We start from the raw sequence: 19,444 nt of genomic DNA on the forward strand, positions 1-19,444 counted from the left end.
CATGAGCTTGCCTCCTGGAAGGAAGGTGCTAATTCTGCCCTCCGATTGCTGTTCAGGTCGCCTTCCATGAGTTGGAGAGCAATCTTCGCAGCTTGCTTTGAACCACAGGTATGCAAAATAGCTATGCAAGGGAAATAACCCAGGAAGCATTTTGGAGATATTTACACTCCGCCTCCGATAGCAACGCTACTGATTGGCACTGAAATCACATCTCTGACTCAGTTTGAACTTGTCAGGTTCAAACAGGTTTAAAGCAAATAAGTTGGCTGATATAAGTTGGGATGGGAAAATCTGTCGATTGTCTCAGTTTCTCATTTTTCCAATAATAAGTTCAGCTCCACATTTCCCCACTCTTTTGCATTTTTTTAAAGTCCTCATGAAAATTCATCAGCATCTTAGCATGAATTGCTGCTAATAGAAACACTTTTGTATGAAATTTTGCCTAATAGATACACTTCTGCAAAGCAATTTCCCCTCACTTAATGCATTTGTCTATGTAATTTTTATTAATAAATACATTTGCAGGCACACTTCATGTCAGTATATGCATTTTTTTGCACTCATTACTTGACTGGAGAACCGCACTGAAAAATCAGGAGAAGCGCGAATTTTGAATGATGGACGTATTTCAAATCACATAAGTGCAAATCTGGTAGGCTTGCATTTAAATGTGAACTGAATTGAATTTCTCCCCCAACTAGTTGCTAGTAATCCCCCCTCTTTTATTGGTCATTTGCCCTTTTATTTAATTTTTCTAGTTCTATAATATATAATAATCATATATAAAACACCCAGTTAATGGAAGCATGCTTAATACACCCATAATTGCTGTCATTCGTTTTGTATCGACTCCAACACAAGAAAAATTGCAAAAAAACCAAAATATTCCCTGAAGTCTTCATAGAATGGATCTTTCTCTTTCATAACTGGTTATATCACGTTATTTATTCATAATTAGTATATTCCTATTTTTTCCCCTCTTCCAGAGGTCTGTTGTTATTCTCCCTTAAGAACACCCTTTCACACAGAGAGAGACATTTCATAGAATCATAAAATTGTGGAGTTGGAAGGGACCATGAGGGTCATCTAGTCCAACCCCCTGCAATGCAGGAATCTTTTGCCCAACGTGGCACTCAAACCCAGAACCCTGCAATTAAGAGTCTCAGGCTCTACCAACTGAGCTATCTTTCGAGTTAGCTTGGGAAAATGTTTGCTTTGTTAGCATGTGTTTGTCAAGTTCCAAGCTACCGATCTCTTTCGATTTGATTTGATCTGACATATTTGTAACCCGCTATTCCAGCAACAAATGTTAAGCTCTAAACAGCTCACCACAAAAGCCACAGCAGCATTATACACTTAATACAATTCAATAAAGTTATAGTAACTACAGTAATCCTGGTAATAATTCTGATAGCTGCGGCACAAGAACATTATATTTATAGGAACAGAAGGTGCCTTTGGGCAATGCTTGCAGAATTATGTCTACAAAATCTGGGTTCGGATTTGTTCCAACGGGTTTTTCCCTTTTACTGTTTGCTTTCGTTTAAGCTGAAACCAAGCCCTCTTTGAATAAACTCGCAGCACTTCCAGTGTTTTGCAATTAATGAGTGAATGGACAGGGTTTCCTTGGTGGAGCATATGTGGAAAGAGAAAAAAAAGGGTGTGTGTGATTTGCTGGCTGTTAAAAAGTGGCTGAAAAGTCAGGCACAATGCAGAAAATGAGACTGAGTAGTTCAATCCTCTAAATTAGATACTGTTGGAACTAGACTCCTGCCTGCCCTTGCATGGTTAGAGATGCTAGGATTCTGGAATCCTGTAACATCTCCAGAGCCACAGGTTTCCCTGAAGCTGCTCTAATTGATAGCAAACCGGGTGGTGCAAAACAAGGCACGAGGCAGTGTAGTGTAATGTTTAAAGTGTTGGACTAGGACCTAGGAGACCAGTGTTCGAATCCCTACTCGGCTATGAAGCTCACTGGGTGACCTTGGGACCACTCACTGCCTCTCGATTTAACCCACCTCACAGGGTTGTTGTGAGGAGGGGGAGAACCAGATATGCCACCTTGAACCTCCTCGGAGAACATGGTGGGATATAAATGCAACAAACAAACAAACAAAATAAGAAGCAGATAAATTATTTCAGGGTGGGGGAGATTTGCTTTTTATATATTGAAAGCAGCAACCCACAGTTCAGCTGCGTGAGCTTGTAGCTTGAATGATTACAAAACAGATCATATTCCCTTATTACTCCGGCAGAAAATACAATTACGAACATGTCACCCATCATTTATTTGCCACGTTGTGCAATTAACTGACACTACAAACGCCACGTCGAAAGTGCTCTTTGAATTGTAACATATTGGTTATCAAAACAGGGACACTTCCTGTGCACTTACGGCAGCCCTGTTCTCACAGCCCCTTCGGACCCTCCTTGGTCCTTATAGTGCACTGCTAAAGGAGGAGGGGGGTCTTCTCTGCCGGCTGTAAGCCTGGACTGATTTCCAGATTTCTTAATTATGTGCATGCCCAAATCCTGGCCTAGTCAGCATCCGACCCTTCCATGGAAATGTGATAACATGTGCAGTCATAGAAACACAGGTTCAGGTTAGACCATTGGTCCGTTTAGCTCAGGATTGTAGACACCGCCCGACAGTAGCTCTCCGGGATTTTAGCCCTACCTGGAGATGCCAGGGATTGAACCTGGGACTTTTTTGCATTCAACATCCACCAGTGAACATCCTTATAGAATCCTAGAGTTGGAAGTGATCTAGTCCAACCCCCTGCGGTGTAGGAATCTCAGCTAAAGCATCCAGGACAGATGGACATCCAATCTCTGCTTAAACATCTCCAAGGAAGGAGAGTCCACCACCTGTCTAGGGAGACTGTTCCACTGCCAAACAGCTCTTACTGTCAGAAAGTTTTTTTTTCATTCTAATTTTTAGTCGGAACCTCCTTTCTGGAAACTTGAAGCCGTTGGTACAAGTCCTACCCTCCAGAGCAGGAGAAAACAAGCTGGTTCTCTCTTCCATGTGACAGCCTTTAAGACATTTGAAGATGGCTACCATAGCTCCTTTCAGTCTCCTCTTTTTCCAGGCTAAACACACTCAACTCCCTCAACCGTTCCTCATAAGGCATGGGTAGGCAAACTAAGGCCCGGGGGCCGGATCCAGCCCAATCGCCTTCTAAATCCGGTCCGGGAATCAGTGTTTTTTTTTACATGAGTGGAATGTGTCCTTTTATTTAAAATGCACCTCTGGGTTATTTGTGGGGCATAGGAATTCATCCATTTTCCCCCTTCAAAATATAGTTCGGTCCCCACAAGGTCTGACGGACAGTGGACTGGCCCCCTCCTGAAAAAGTTTGCTGACTCCTGTGACATAAGCCATGGTTTCCAGACCCTTGATCATCTTGGTTGCCCTCTGCACACATTCCAGCTTGTCAACATCCTTCTTAAATTTTGGTGCCCAGAAATGGACACAGTATTCCAAGTGTGGTCTGACTAAGCCAGAACAGAGTGGTGCTATTACTTCCCTTGATCTGGACACTATACTTCTGTTGATGCAGCCTAGAATAATGTTAGCTATTCTGACATGCATTCTCTGAACATGTGAATGGGATCACGTAATCCCCAGTTATGGCACCACCCAACTGTTGGTCTCTTGCCTGCCTGCCCTAATCAGGCACCCTTGGTTGCTCCTGCTTTCCCTGGGTGGTATTCAATGTTAGTGCTACTCGGAGAAGACCCATTGAAGTTGGGACTTCAATAATTTAGGCTCATTCCTTTCAATGGGTCTACTCTGAGTAGGATTTGCTTACATGAAGCAGTGTCTGCCCAGGATTCCAATGGAAAATCCATCCATTCTACTTGTCCCCCCCTTAAAAATCTCATCTTGTCATTAATGCCACTATCAATGCTAATATATTTTTTTTCCAGAGGACTGTCAAGGCACGAGCAAAATCCACAGCCAGCTAATCTGCCATAAAGTCATGTTTTATACACAAAACTACAAATTGAGTTTTACACTTCATGAAAAACAAATCGCTCCCTCTTTAAGGGGCATCCCGAGACGCAAAATTAGATCTCTTTCCACAGAATCATAAGGATGAGGCATCATTTTTGACATGCAAATAATATTCTAAACCTTGGGAAATGAAGCAGCGAGAATATTTATAGCGATGATAACTTGCTTGTCTGCTTGACGCTGACTGCATTTTTCGCCCTGATGGGAGGGAGCGATGGAATTAGCCTAGATCAAGAGATGACGCAGCCTTGTTTAAAACTCCCCACCTCCCTCCCTGTAGCTGTTTCACTTTACCAACAAAAATACTAAAAAAAAACACCAAACAACAAGAAAACCAACCCCCAGTTGGAAAATTTAGATTGAGCATATGTTTCACATCCGAAGACAGCTCTAACACAATCTGCACAATGCTTTTATTAAGAGGGCGTGTGGCACTGCAGACACACATAATAATCTATTTCGGATACAGCCACGGTTTCGCATTAAACTTTCTTGAAACTGAACCAAGTCTCTAAAAACGGTCCCAGAGATGAATTCTGGCCTTTGCAAGAGAGGTTCATCTACTGAGTCTGTCAGTTTACATGGGGTATGTCAGGAAAAGCCTGACATCTAGTTCAGTATTAACCACAATCAGGGCCGGCGTGTCCATTAAGGCGAACTAGGCAGTTGCCTGGGGCGCCAAAATGGAGGGGGCGCAGGCCAGCATGCCCAGGGCCGTCCTAGCCAGGGCCGCACGGCCTAGAGGGCCCTGGCAGCGCCACTCCGCCGCATCGGCAAGGCCACGTGTGGTGGGCAGCCAGAGGGCGCGACGGGAAGCTGGAGGGCGCAGCAGGAACACCTAATTCTCGCTCCACCGGGCTGTGCCGCCTCCGCCTGCTCAGCCCCACTGCTTTGGGGCGAACCGCGAGGGAGGGCTCCGTTTCCCTCCCTCGCGGCTTCCTTTGAAGCCCTCCTTCAAAGGCTTTGAAGCAGCGAAGCTGTGCAGGACCCTCTCTCTTTCATCCCTTCCTTCCTTGTCTTCCTTCCTTCCTTCCTTCTCTCTCCCTTCCCCCTCCTTCCCCACCCTGCACTACCGGTATTATTCTGTGGTAGCAGGACTGCCACTGCTTTGGAACATGTAGCAGAGATCATGGTTACAAGGAACAGGTTGGATGTGAAATGCATCTGTGTTTGAAATATGATTGGCCAGGGCAGAAGGTGATCTCGCCTAGGGCGCAAAAAACCCTAGCACCGGCCCTGACCACAACAATCAATTGCAGCTCTCTAGGATTTTAGTCAGGGGACATTCCCAGCCCTGCAGATGCTGGGACTTTATGAATGCAAAGCATGAGCTGTGTCACAAAGCTATGACCCCTCCCTGTAATTAATGCATTGCAGGGGCCATAATCCTGATGGGCGATACCCCTGAGTCAACAGAAGTACAGTGTCCCGATCAAGGAAGGTGATAGTACCACTCTATTCTGCCTTGGTCAGACCACACCTAGAATACCGTGTCCAACTTCAGAAATCACAATTTAAGAAGGACGTTGACAAGCTGGAATGGGTGTGGAGGAGAGCCTGGAAACCAAGCCTTATAAGGAAAGGTTGAAGGAGCTGGGTACGTTTAGCCTGGAAAAGAGGAGTCTGAGAGGAGATATGATAGCCATCTTCAAATATCTGAAGGGCTTTCACACGGAAGAGGGAACAAGCTTGTTTTCTCCAGCTCTGGAGGGTAGGACTTGAACCAATGGCTTCAAGTTATAAGAAAGGAGATTTTTCTGACAGTAAGAGCTGTTCGACAGTGGAACAGTCTCCCTCGGGAGGTTATGGACTCTCCTTCCTTGGGGGTGTTTAAGCAGAGGTTGGATGGCCATCTGCCCTGGATGCTTTAGCTGAGATTCCTGAATTGCAGGGGGTTGGACTAGATGACCCTTGGACACCATCCAACTCTACTACAATTCTATGATCCTATGAAAGGGGGCATTTAGAAGTTGAACTGCTCCTTATACACACAGGCAGGTAACTATACCGACATTTTCCTTCCTCCACCACCCCTTTTCCAATAAACACAGGCCAAACTGCTTAGAGCGGAGGTGGTTTGGAGTGGGGAAGGAGTTAAATAAGCCTTGGATTAAAGCATTTGCCATGGGCGATGTGGAATTTCAAGCAGACTGGCGTGGGGAATTCCCTTCTGGAGAGCTTGTGGTCTGGCAAAGCAACCTCTCTCTCTTTTGTCAGCTTGCTCAGCTTCTGGGGTGTCAAAGTACAAAAGGAGGACACTTTCTTCGGCATATACCACATTTCATTCCCACTGGACATCTCAAGGTTCAAGAAAAAATAATGAAGGCTTGCAGAAGAGTGGACAGTTATCAAGCTCAACCATAAACTGTATTTTGCTTTGTTAATATATTGTTACAGTGGTGCCTCCCTCGCAAGACGAATTTAATTCGTCCCGTGAGTCGCTTCGTATAGCGAAAATTTCGTTTTGCGAAGCGGCTCCCACAGGAACGCATTGAAGTGTGGTTTCCCAAAGGGTGCCTTGCAAGACGAATAATAATAAAAATGTCTTGCCAGGCACCCTATGGGACGAAAAAAATTCGCCTTGCGAAGCGCGCCATAGGAAACTTCGTCTTGCGAGTCTCCATTGAAATCGCAAAATGCATTCGTCTTGCAAAAAAATTGTCTTGTGAGGCATTCGTCTAGCGAGGTATCACTGTACTTATTTCATCCCTCTACATCTCTGCGTCAATAATCAAGGATGTAGCAAGCCTAGGTTCCTTTGTCTGACCCCCACCCCTCTACCTCTTCAATATACATCTTGAGTGAAGTAAAGACACCAGTAACTCAAAACAAAGCTAATTAGAAGAGCAGAAGTTTTTCTTTCATAGTAGATCCTGTGACAGGGGACTTGATTCCTTCCATTACCGGTATCTCCCCACCCCACCCAAAATATGGAGCCATGCCAAGCTGCTTCCCATTTGCTATCCAGCATTTGATGATCTAGCTGTCAAGGTGTGTATCTCTTAGAAATCTCCCTCTGTTTTGTGACTGCTACACAGGAAGCCCGGTATACTATATATAATACATTCTCATCCCGATCTCTCTATATTTATACACATACACACATTATCTTTATGTGCATGATTGGGGATAATGGATGATTTGTGACGTTATCTATTATGGGAAATAATCAAGATTAATGAGCCCTGTGGCAGTTGCTGAACGTCTCCAGAGATTTATTACACAGGTTGTTCCTTTTCCTTGTTGCACTGGTGCCGTAACAAATGCAAATAGAGACGTGGATTAATTGCTAATGTAGAGCGGAGGCACCACGGCATTAGTGAATCTCCACCATAGGGTGGGCCTGCAAGGAGGGTTAGCTTTGCGGATATTGCTTCTGTGCAAATGTAGGAAGTGGCCTTAGAACAGGCTAAGGTAGGGTAGGACTCAACCCAATGGCTTCAAGTTGCAAGAAAGGAGATTCTGACTAAACACTTGGAAAAACTTTCTGACTGTTTGGCAGTGGAATGGACTCCCACAAGATGTGGTGGACTCTCCTTCCTGGTGGGTTTTTAAGCAGAGGTTGGATGGTCACCTATCCTGGATGCTTCAGCAGAGCTTCCTGGATTGCAGGGGGTTGGACTAGATGACCCTTGGGGGCTTAGCTGCCAAGGATCCCATTTTCCCTGGGAAACCCCCATATTTTCTTACCATTTCCTGCAGGTGTCCCGAATGGCAAAATACCCCGGATTCCCCCGGATTACGGAGCTCCTGCCGGTGGCCATGTTGTTCTGGTGCCGCGCTGGCACCAGAAGTTGCTTCTATGCACTTCCGGACATGCGTAGAAGCAAATTCTGGCGCTGTGGACATTTTGGAAATGGGCACCGTGGCACCGGACGTCACTTCTACGCATGTCCGGAAGTGCGTAGAAGCGACTTCTGGCGCTGCGGACATTTTGGAAATGGGCACAGCGCCATCGGAAGTCACTTCTACACATGTCCGGAAGTGCGTAGAAGCGACTTCCGGTACCACATCGCTGCTGATCCCGGATTTTTCACCTATGCTTGGGGGTACCTCCCAACTCTACAATTCTATGGTTGTATGGCTGGGTGGGAGATTATTAAACCTGATCTTTCTGGTCCTAGTCTGGTACCCTGGCTTTGCACCCCATGTTCAACTGCTCATGTGTAGATGCCCCTGCTAAATGCACGAGAAGGCATGGTTCTATCATGGCAGCCTTCTATCTAGATCAAGGGAGGCTAACCTGTAGCTGAACTACAACTTCCATCATCCTTGACCATTGGCCTTTCTGGCTGGGGCTGATGAGAGCCATAGTTTGGTAGCATTTGGAGGGCGACAGGTTAGCTATTGTACCCCTGATGCAAATAAGACATGAATGTGAATAGTGATAATTTAGGAACTGCCCCTAGAAACAAAGCACAATGCCGCTCCGTTCCCGCAAGTCTTGCAAGCAAGGGAGTAAACCCTAACCTACTTCTCTTTGGGGTCTCTGCAAGCAGATTCTGACCGACCATTCCGTATACACGCTGCCCTCTGTAGTGAGAGCTGGAGGGAGAAATAATTAGGGGGACATTTGTTCTCTGTCTAAACAGCACCACAGAGGGCAGAGTCTTCATAGGAAGATTGGGCGACATAAAGGAGTTTCTCCCAACTAACATGAACATTTTTTTCTTTTTAATTTTTTTTTATTTGTGGGTCTTTGAAGCCTGCCATGGCTGGGACCACAATGAGCAGCTGTCAAAGCTGATAATGGCGCTTTTAGCAAGCCACATTTTTCTTCTCCCACTGTGGTGTCAGCTGTCAACAGATTAAATGCTAGCAACAGAAGGGTCACCATGACCTCTGGCCCCCCTCTGGCAGGCAGATTAGAATAAAGTCATGTGCCACAAAACTTCAGGGGGAGAGAAATCTTTCCCGAATATTGTAATTCTTAAAACTTTTTAATGCGCTGCAAGACAAGGGCGAGTGTTTGTTTGCAATCCTTTTTCTTGCGATTCACCCGGGATGGTGGGCTTCCTGCACCTCTATGGATTTTATGGCTTACAAGTCTTTTAAAGCTTGTAGGGAATATTTGGCATGCCACCTTCACTGCTAATGAACCCTCAAAATGATGCAGAATAGGCCTCTACTGAAAACAGACACTATGCAGCTGGGGAAAGGTACTGAATGGGGCAAGGGGTGAGGAACCTCAGGCGCAGAGCCAAATGTGGCCCTCAGCACCTCTCTGCCTGGCCCTTCAGTGCCACATATTTCCACATCAGCTCACAATTTTCATTTTTAAAAAAGCATTGCGAAAATTAATTAGCATTTTGGTGTTAACGTCTCTCAACTTTCCATGCAATTTTGCCTAAGGCAGGCATCCCCAAACTTCGGCCCTCCAGATGTTTTGGACTACAATTCCCATCTTCACCGATCACTGGTCCTGTTAGCTAGGGATCATGGGAATTGTAGGCCAAAACATTTGGAGGGCCGCAGTTTGGGGATGCCTGGCCTAAGACATCCATTATTTATTTATTTACAGTGGACGCTTGGGTTGCAAACGTGATCCATGCGAGAGGCACGTTTGCAACCCGCAGCGTTCTCAACCCGCAGTGCCGCGTCTGTGCACGCGCGGGTTGCGATTCAGCGCTTCTGCGCATGCGCAAAGCGTGATTTAGCACTTCTGCATATGCGCAGACACCGTTCAGGTACTTCCGGGTTCGGCGCGGTGCGCACCCCGAAAAGACACAACCTGAAGCATCTGTAAGCCAAGGTATGACTATATTTTGCAAAGCACACCTGCATTTCCCCTGTTATAGTGCCTTTTCTATGCTGGTTTCACTTAGGTAGGAATTTGCAACACAGACTTTACTCAGGGTGTGCACACTGCTGGGCTGAATTTTGCAAAATTCAGAGAAGCGCTCGTTTCAAAGGATGGCTGTGCTTCGGTTCGTGTTTTGGAAAATGCAGAATCTAACGTGAACTGAGTCTGATTTCTCCTCCATCCTTACCTCCAAGGCCCTTTCCTACTCGATGATTCTACGGCAACAACTAGATTTGTCAGTTGAAATGCCCACCACATAAGACTCTTAAAACACAAAAGATGGGAGACGACACCAAAAGAGCTGCCAAGAAGCTAAGGCATGACAGCTAGATGTGCAACACATATGTGACTCTGGAAGGCTCCTGGCTGTTGGCATCAAAAAAAGGCGCCATGTTGGATTTCTCTTAGCACACAACACCAAATGTGACTCTCTGGGAAGCAGAGAAACTGTTCCTGGGGAATGCAGCCCTGTAAGGCAAGACTCAAGTCACAGCAACAGAAGAATGTCTCCACTTTTGAACCCACCGGCCAGAGTCCAAAGAGGTACTTGACATAGTTCGGATTTCTCACATGTGCGAAAACACTCCTACCTCCCAAGCTGATTTATTTCCTGATGCAAAAGATTTTCGCCCGCTGCCGAAGCTGTGAAGCTGCGAGCGGCTTTTATTAGTCTCCGTAAGCCGCCGAGCGTGGTGAAAATAAAGCAGGGGTGTGAGGGCTTTAAAAATAAATAAATGCACCAAGAAATAAAATATAGGTCAGAAGTGGCGCAGGAGTGGAGCAGCGGGCGGCTATGCCGTACATTTCAAGGACCTTCCTGCACTCTAGTGCTTGTTGAAGAGGGCTGAGGGAAATACAGGCAGCCCAAGCAAAAAGGGTGAGCGCTCCACATGCATGCGGAGACACACAAATCGTGCATCAGTGGAGCGTCAGTCTGAGTTAGGGGGGCTGGGCAATATCTGGTTTTCAACATCACAATATACCACCAGCTACCGTAATCATAGCGATTTACTGATATATCACAACAGAGGTGCCAACTATAGGGAGCAGAAGGGGCTTGGGCCCCCTCAATATTTGTGGGCAGGGGGCTGAGCCCCCGCAATATGAGGGGGCCACTGCCACCACCACCCTGCCAGGTGAGAGCTCTTGCACTGGGCAGGAGCGGAACACCTGGAGGGGGAACATCGCCCCCTGCACACCCCACAGGGAGAGCAGTGGCATGCCAAGCGGGGTCAGGACGCATCACGTGACGCGAGGCCCCCTAAATGTGGAGGGCAAGTCGGTGCCCCTGTATCACAGTGTCTGAAGTAAGGATGGAGCTATGAAGAGGCATTGGCTGGCTTCTTTTTTAAAATTTTAATTGGTGCAACAACAACAACAACAACAACCACGATATATTGATATATTGCCCAGTCCTGGTCAGAGTAGATTTAGCAACAGAGCACCAGACTTTCATGTGATCTCATCCCACGTACAAGGCAGGACTACTCACCCCCTAGCCATTGACCCATCTAGTCCAGCATCCTGTTCTCATTGTGGCCACTCAGAAGCCTCAATGGGAAACTCAGAAACAGGACCCAAGTGCACGAACACAGTTTGCAGGAACTGGTATCCAGAAGCATTGCCGCCTCTGACTGTGGAGACAAAGCATATCCACCATGGCTTGTAGCCCTTGATAGCCTCCATGAATTTGTCCTATCTGCTTTTGAAGCCATCCAAGTTGGGAGCTTTAAGCACTCTCATCCCTTAGAACCCTTTCCCATACAACAATCTAAACCTGATCTCTTTTAATCTCAGACAGTGGCAAAGCTGCATGCTCCACTACTGGGGGCGGACAGCAGGTGGGGGTGTGGCTGGCACCCCTGGGGTGTGTGGTGTGCATCCTGGGGGCATGGCACCCTGCCCACAAGGGTGTGGTGAGCCGCCCCGCAGGGGCGTGGTGCACTGCCTGTGGGGCATGGTGTCTGGGGTGCAAGGGGGGCGCGGCATGTGCCCGGGGGGGGCGATGGCACCCTACTGGAATAGTGGTGCTGGTGGAGGTCTGCTCCTTCCGCACCTCCATTCCTCCGCCAGGGTCATGGGTTCAAGCCCCCACATTGGGCAAAAGATTCCTGCATTGCAGTGGTTTGGACCAGAAAACCATTGTGGTCCCTTCCAATTTCACGACTCTACATTTCTATGATTCTATACTAAATCTGCAAATAGCCTCATAGATCATATAAGATGATAATGATATTATTATTAATAATAACCATGGCAATTTTAGGGCTCCATTTTATTTTATTTTTTGAGCTTTGATAGCCACTGGTCATTTTCATAAGGCCCTCACTCTCTGTGATTAAGGGTTCTTCTTACTAACAAGTCCCCTACTGAAGAGAACCACTTGCTTGATATTACACCCAGACCCCAGGTGGGCAGCATAAGTGCTAGCAATTTGGGAAGCTGCCTAATATCTGCTTTAAAAAAAAAAAACATGCCAAAGCAGCTCCGTCTGTGAACACGACAGGTCTGGCTACGTCCATGACTTGGCAAGCATGAAAGGTCACCGATGAGGTCATGCAGGTGCGAGGATGGGGTGCAACTTAAGTTGTGAGCAGCAACACGATAGCCCAAACTCGAGACAGCATATGACAGGAGGCGCCCAACCCAAAATAGACGTGGCGAGCTGAGGAGTGCGAAAAAAGAGGACAGGGTGAAAGCTCCTACCAGTTCTCGAAGAATCGAGCTGAGCTATTGCCTCACCCCCAAATATGTGGAGTTGTGCATTTGGACCAGTCTCTCCCCCCCCGACTTTCTAACTCCAGGAAGCACTTTACATGCTGCGGAAATGGCCAATGCGCTCCAGAGCTGCCCTAGTGTAGTGGTTAAGAGCGGTAGACTCGTAATCTGGGGAACCAGGTTCGCGTCTCCGCTCCTCCACATGCAGCTGCTGGGTGACCTTCGGCTGGTCACACTTCTCTGAAGTCTCTCAGCCCCACTCACCTCACAGGGTGTTTGTTGTGGGGGAGGAGGGGAAAGGAGATTGTTAGCCACTTTGAGACTCCTTCAGGTAGTGATAAAGCAGGATAAAATGGTCAAAGGCCTGGAAACGATGCCTTATGAGGAACGGCTTAGGGAGCTGGGTATGTTTAGCCTGGAGAAGAGAAGGTTAAGGGGTGATATGATAGCCATGTTCAAATATATAAAATGATGTCATATAGAGGAGGGAGAAAGATTGTTTTCTGCTGCTCCAGAGAAGCGGACACGGAGCAATGGATTCAAACTACAAGAAAGAAGATTCCACCTAAACATTAGGAAGAACTTCCTGACAGTAAGAGCTGTTCGGCAGTGGAATTTGCTACCAAGGAGCGTGGTGGAGTCTCCTTCTTTGGAGGTCTTTAAACAGAGGCTTGACAGGCATATGTCAAGAATGCTTTGATGGTGTTTCCTGCTTGGCAGGGGGTTGGACTGGATGGCCCTCGTGGTCTCTTCCAACTCTATCATTCTATGATTCTATGATATCAAATCCAAACTCTTTTTCTCCTCCTCCTCCTCCTCCTCCTCCTCCTCCTCCTCCTCCTCCTCCTCCTCCTCCTCCTCCTCCTCCTCCTCTGTGTTGCAAAGGATTCTGGGATCCATACAGGTTCCCCCAGTTCACCAATTCCTTCTTCCAAGTCTGTCTCCAATCTACTTTCTCTTGGTGCCCAAGCATCAGTATTCACCCATCCAAGGACTCAGTGCCCATTCCTCGATGCTCTTCTACAAAGATGAGAGCCATTGCTGCTCCCCCCCCATTTTGGCTCCTGGCCTTGCCCACCACTGGGATGCACCTTCTCCGGAATAATTTGTCCACCAGGTTGCCCACAGGCAAGCTGAATAAGGGCTCCCCCTCTTCCAAATAGTCGCCACAGACAACACCAGCATAGAGGAATTATGTATGCAGCTGAGATTGCTTGCAATTACTCACAACCGTCACATTCTCCTCTCCTGCCCCCTCCTCAGAGTGTATTAAAACAGGAGGGAAAGTATTTTCACAAAGGTTAACTAGAAACATTTATGTGTCTTCTAGAGCCGTTATTGCTGTAACGTAGCTTTCCCTCGCACCCCTCTTCACTCCTCCTTGTGAAAGAGGGAAAACTATTACTAATGCCGCCATTATTTTGCTCTATTACTTTTCTATGGCGCGCTGCAAAGAAAGCAATTTTAAAGAACATGTGCCGCACTTATCATAATCAGGCTTTCCATATAGCATTTTCCAACGAGGCAGAACTCTCCCGGGAGTTGTGCGGGGAGAAATAAGAAGCTCCGTTATGGCTTCAGCTCCCGGGGCTGAGCTGGCAGCGCCTGGAGTCGATGCCGGTCTCTCCACCATTTGGCCAATGAGAGAATCGCAGGGGGCTTGGGCCCTTGGCTGCCGCAAATCAAGCATCTCGCTTTGGAGAAGAGGGCAGAGTTATCAGCAGCTATCAGTCATGCTAGCTAAATGGAACATCCCTGCTCAGAGGCAGTATACCTCGGACTGCCAGAGGACAAACAAAAGGGGATATCTGATGTCTCTGTGTTTGCAGAGTAAGGTGAATAATGGAGAATAATAAACACATCACTGAGGAAAACTGAATGAAAGCAGCACATAACACAAGGAGAAACAAACAGAGGGGGGTTGTCTTATTTTCAGGCCTTGCTGGTGGCAGGAAGGTATCCAACAATGAGGCATACCGGGGCAGGGGGAACTCTCTCGGAACTACGCAGGCAATCAGAGCACATGTTACCTCAGCAAGGATCATGCCGCTGTGGGCGGTTGCTAGGAGGCACATCCACGCACTCTCTCTTGGTTGGTTGACTAATGGTAAACAGAATTAACCCTTGGGTTGCTAACTGAATGATCCCTGCTGCTGCACTTCCAACACTCTGCTTCTAGGCTGGCCACCCACCGGAAAAGGAATAATACACTAAGCAGACAGTTAGCCTGCAGTAACGACGTCCTTCTCATCTGCCAAGCACATTTGAGGAAACTCCTGTGTGTGTGAAGCTCTGAAGCTTGATTCAAATTCATGGTGCCCATTCAAAAATAAAGAAAGAAGAGAAACCATCCATAAGAGTACAAGGGCCCTGCTCCATTAAACCAAAGAGCCATTCAGTGCTGTGCTGCAAAACCAGTGGCACTCCAGATGTCATCGGAGAGTCTCCGGTTACCCATCCATGCAACCCTTTAGATCATGCATAGGCAACCTTGGCCCTCCAGATGTTTTGGGACTACAACTCCCATCATCCCTAGCTAACAGGACCAGTGGTCAGGGATGATGGGAGTTGTAGTCCCAAAACGTCTGGAGGGCCAAGGTTGCCTATTCCTGCTCTAGATGCTGCCTATTCTGCCCCAGCTTACCCCACCTCCATATTCTGCACTTCCTTTGTTGTTCCCATCCCATGCTGTCTTATAGCTCCAAGGGTGGGGAACCTGAGATCTTCCAGATGTTGCTGATTTCCAACACCCATCACCCCTGACCATTGGTCATGCTGGCTGGGGCAGACAACAGTAGGATTTCAGCAACATCTGGAAGGCTGCAGGTCCCTCCACCTGTGACTAGTATTTCCTAGAGTTTCCAACTTGATTCCTCAAGGAAGCCAGTAGTTGAGGCCCATGATTTCCAGATGCTGTTGTGTCCAGCAACCGACAGCCACAGATATGCTGTCTTTGAACATGGAGGTTCCATCGCGGCTCTTAGCCAGAGTCTCCACTATGCCTGAAGAAGCCACAGAGAAGAATGGAAGTATAAGCAGACAGATTCGATTTTGGGGAGGAGGAGGAGGAGGAGGAGGAGGAGGAGGAGGAGGAGGAGGAGGAGGAGAAGGAGAAGGAGAAGGAGAAGGAGAAGAAGAAGAAGAAGAAGAAGAAGAAGAAGAAGAAGAAGAAGAAGAAGAAGAAGAAGAAGAAGGAAGAAGAAGAAGAAGAAGAAGATCCAGCGGATGCTGGAACTGCTGCAACACAAACCCTGGAGGGACCCGAAAGAGAGCAGGTGGCCAGGCGTGAGGCAGATGTTACTTGCGGATGGCCGGGAAAGGCTGACATTTGGGCTGGGTTGTCTCAAGAGGATGCAGAGAAGTATTTGGGAGTGGGAGAAAAACAAAGCTCAATTGTAAAGGAAAGAAGGAGAAAAATAATTTCAGGGTGAAAGTGCTGACTGTTTCGACTTCCCTCCAGCCTAGTATGGAGGAGAAAAACGCCATTTGCATCAGATGTTTCCACTTGGATTTATATGTGTTTCACCCATGCTTTGGCCGCATGAGCTAGATTGTGCAAGCTCATATCACAGAGCTCTTTTCAGACGAAGAAGCACAAATGGGTGAGTGTGTGCATGGATGCAACATTAAGCCACATGATTGGGAGACAGGATGAAACGTCTTGATTGGCTAGCTCAAGAACCTGCGTCAAGTGTCTCCAAATCAAGCAGCTGAACCCAAGGACGTAGAGAGTGCAGTTCTCAGGACCGGATTCATGGCCCAGGACTTATGCTCTTACATGCCTCATCCGCATTAGAAGGGATCTGCTGGATCAGAGTGAAAGTTTGTCTAGGCCAGCTTCCTATTTCCTACAGTAGCCACCTCTGGGAAGCCCCCAAGCAGGGCATAAGCACAATAGCCTGCTTCTATCCTTGTTCGCCCCTGCCCTCAGCATATTTGTATGCCACTTATTTGTTGCCCCCAAAAGAGGAAACACACCAACACACACAAAAAAGTGAAGATTCGCTTAAAATTTGCACATGCTAATTTATATGTAGAGTGGTGCCTTGTTTTGTGACTGGGATCTGTTCTGGAGCCCTGGTCGCTAGCCGAAAAGGACGCAGGGCAAAGCGCCGCGTCTGTGCATGTGTGCGGAGCGGTTTGTGCTTCTGCGCATAGTGCAATTTAGTGCTTCTGCGCATGCACAAGCAGCAAACCCAGAAGTAACCCGTTCTGGTACTTCCGGGTTTGCCAGCGGACATTTGCCAGAATGGACGCTAGATGAGGTGGACATTCGTGGAGGTATTACTGTACAGATGTAAATTTTTAAAAAATCATTAATATAAACTCAGCACAGCTCTCTGTTGCGGGGAAGGCTGTGAGAAGGTCTCTGTTCTGCTCCCTGCTGATGTGTAACTTCAAGGCCACCCCTGCTCTCCTTTCTGATGGTTCTCCTCTTTAAACTTGTTTTGGACAGCACCAATCTTCACATGGGGCTCCTTCATATAAAGGGCGGTCCTCTGTGTGGAAGCAGGACGCATGACCAACCTGATGAACCTGCTCCTGAATATGGAGGCTCTATTTAGTAATCAGAATTAATGCAATCTTTTTTTGGGGGGGGGGAACCCAACAAAGTTGCAGATACCTTTCTAGCCCCAAATGGCAGTGACCAAAAAAAGGAAAGGAAAGGGAAAAAAGAGATTTTGCAAGCCTGCTCTGCCTCATATTGGGACCAACAACCCTGCAGCTATTCTAAGAAAAGTGTGCCATGGGTGTTTCACAAGTGTTCCTCCGTTTTGCTAAACATGAGACCTCATAACGAGATGTTATCTAGTTCTAATGAAGGGGGCAGTTTAAGGACCTTCCTCTCCCCACCCAAACTGCATTGGGTGCTTCTATCCAGGGAAACAACCTCTCCCCTCTTAAAGGCACAAACTCTTTTCAGTGACTTGAAACCCTTTGGTTTCAAATTTGGGCACCCATCTTCTTCCTAAAGAGTGTGTGGATCAGGAGGCAAGAGCATCAGACTCTCAAATCTCAGGGTTGTGTGTTCGAGTCCCATGTTGGGCAAAACATTCCTGCACTGCAGGCGGCTGGACTAGATGACCCTCATGGTCCCTTCCAACTGGTTCCAAGGGGTGTGACGCATCCAGATTATGATTGAAACGGTGTGCATTTCAGAACGCACAGCTTGGGAGTGCTAGAAAACTGACAGGAAAAAAACACCCCAGAAATCTCTATCGCTTTTTAAAGGCTGATAAAGCAACTCTCAGCAAAATCCTTCAGCTTGTGCCCACAAGTCAGTCAGTTACAGCTGTAATTAAGTTACAGTAACTAGATTAGCTCTTACAGAGTTAACACATGGTTGAGTGGAGGAGAAATTGTGCCAACCCCATGCATTTGTGATCACCAACCTTCTCATTTCTACTATCTTGCAAAAGTGACTCGCGTCCAGCTCTGGAGACTTAACAGTTTTCAGAGTTGTGGCGTTGGGTATTTCTAACCCACCCAACCTTGAGTTTCATAAGCTAGAAGTATAGGTATGTTTCTGAGTTACTGTCAAAGAGGTGTGGGTGAGGCTGTCCTCCCTAAAGGGCCTTCTCGGTAGTGGCGCCCGGCCTGTGGCGTGCCTTTCCATCAGATGTCAAGGAAATAAAGAACTATCTGACTTTTAGAAGACATCTGAAGGCAGCCCTGTTTAGGGAAATTTTTTTAATATCTGATGTTTTAATGTGCTTTTAATATACTGTTGGGAGCTCCCCAGAGTGGCTGGGGAAACCCAGCTTGATGGGCAGGGTTAATAATAATAATAATAATAATAATAATAATAATAATAATAAGCCAGAAGAAGCTGCACAAGGCAGAACTGAGAGTTCATTTGAGGCCACATCTGCAGCACGCATTTAGAGCACTATGGTGCCACTTTAAACAGCCGTGGCTCCCCCCAAGGAATTTTGGGAGCTGTAGTTTAAATGTGCTAAGACCTCTCTTCCCCTCCTTGAGCTACAATTCCCAGAGTAGTTTCACAATCAATGCCACATAACAGGGAACTCTGGGAGGGAACAGGGAGTCACCTAGCAACTCTAAGTACCTTTAACAAACTAGAGCTCCCAGAATTCTTTGGGGTGGGGGAACCCACTACTGTTTAAAGTTGGGCATCATGGTGCTTCAAATATATGTTGTGAATGTGACCCAAGCTTGTGTGGACAGAGTGGACCTTGATCCTGAAGGTCTGAGTTCAGATCCTCGACTCCAGCAGACACCAAGGAGATTGGATGCAGAGCTGACAAAAGCCAATCTCAAGGGCACCTATTTTAAAGGAATGTAGCCACTGCAAATATTGTGAGGCAGGAGTGGACAGAGTTCAGGCTAGTTCCACCAACTTTTGCAGCCAGGTGCATACATTTAGAATTAAACAGTTCTGAGACCACGACATTTGAGTACCAGAACTGAATGGTGCTTACAGACCTTCCTCACAAAAATCTACTCCTGGTTACTCAAGCTTTCTTCAGTTCAGAAGTATAATTTAGGGCGGTGGAGGCAGAAGGTTGTGTGAATTGTGCTGCTTCAATTGTTCAAGAACTGAGAGTCAGAAATCCTTGACTATCCACTGCAAATCTCCCAGAGATCTACCGGTAGATCCTGATCTACCCACTGAAGACAAAGAGTTTTTCAACAACAACAACAACAACAACAACAACAACAACAACAACAAAAACAACAGTTATTATTTAGAGCATATTGTCAACGTGTATTTTACACACAAACAACAAGACAGGTCCCTGCCCTCAGGAGCTTACAGGGAGGGAAACAGGAAGGAAGAGGAGAGAAAAAACAAAATGGCCACAGATCAACTTGTACTGGCAAGAAGGATCCCTTCCTGACTGAAAAACATGACAATCACCCAGTTCCCAAGCAAAATC

At 46.9% G+C, this 19,444-nt stretch overlaps 1 protein-coding gene across 50 annotated transcripts in view; it reads right to left on the reverse strand.

Annotated features, from left to right (window-relative positions):
- CELF2 (CUGBP Elav-like family member 2) overlaps positions 1-19,444 on the reverse strand; it is a 492,055-nt gene that overhangs the window by 228,565 nt on the left and 244,046 nt on the right. The window lies entirely within an intron of this gene.

The sequence above is a fragment of the Zootoca vivipara genome, chromosome 9, assembly GCF_965207765.1.
Source record: "Zootoca vivipara chromosome 9, rZooViv2.hap1.1, whole genome shotgun sequence".
In the NCBI taxonomy this organism is placed as follows: Eukaryota; Metazoa; Chordata; class Lepidosauria; order Squamata; family Lacertidae; genus Zootoca; species Zootoca vivipara.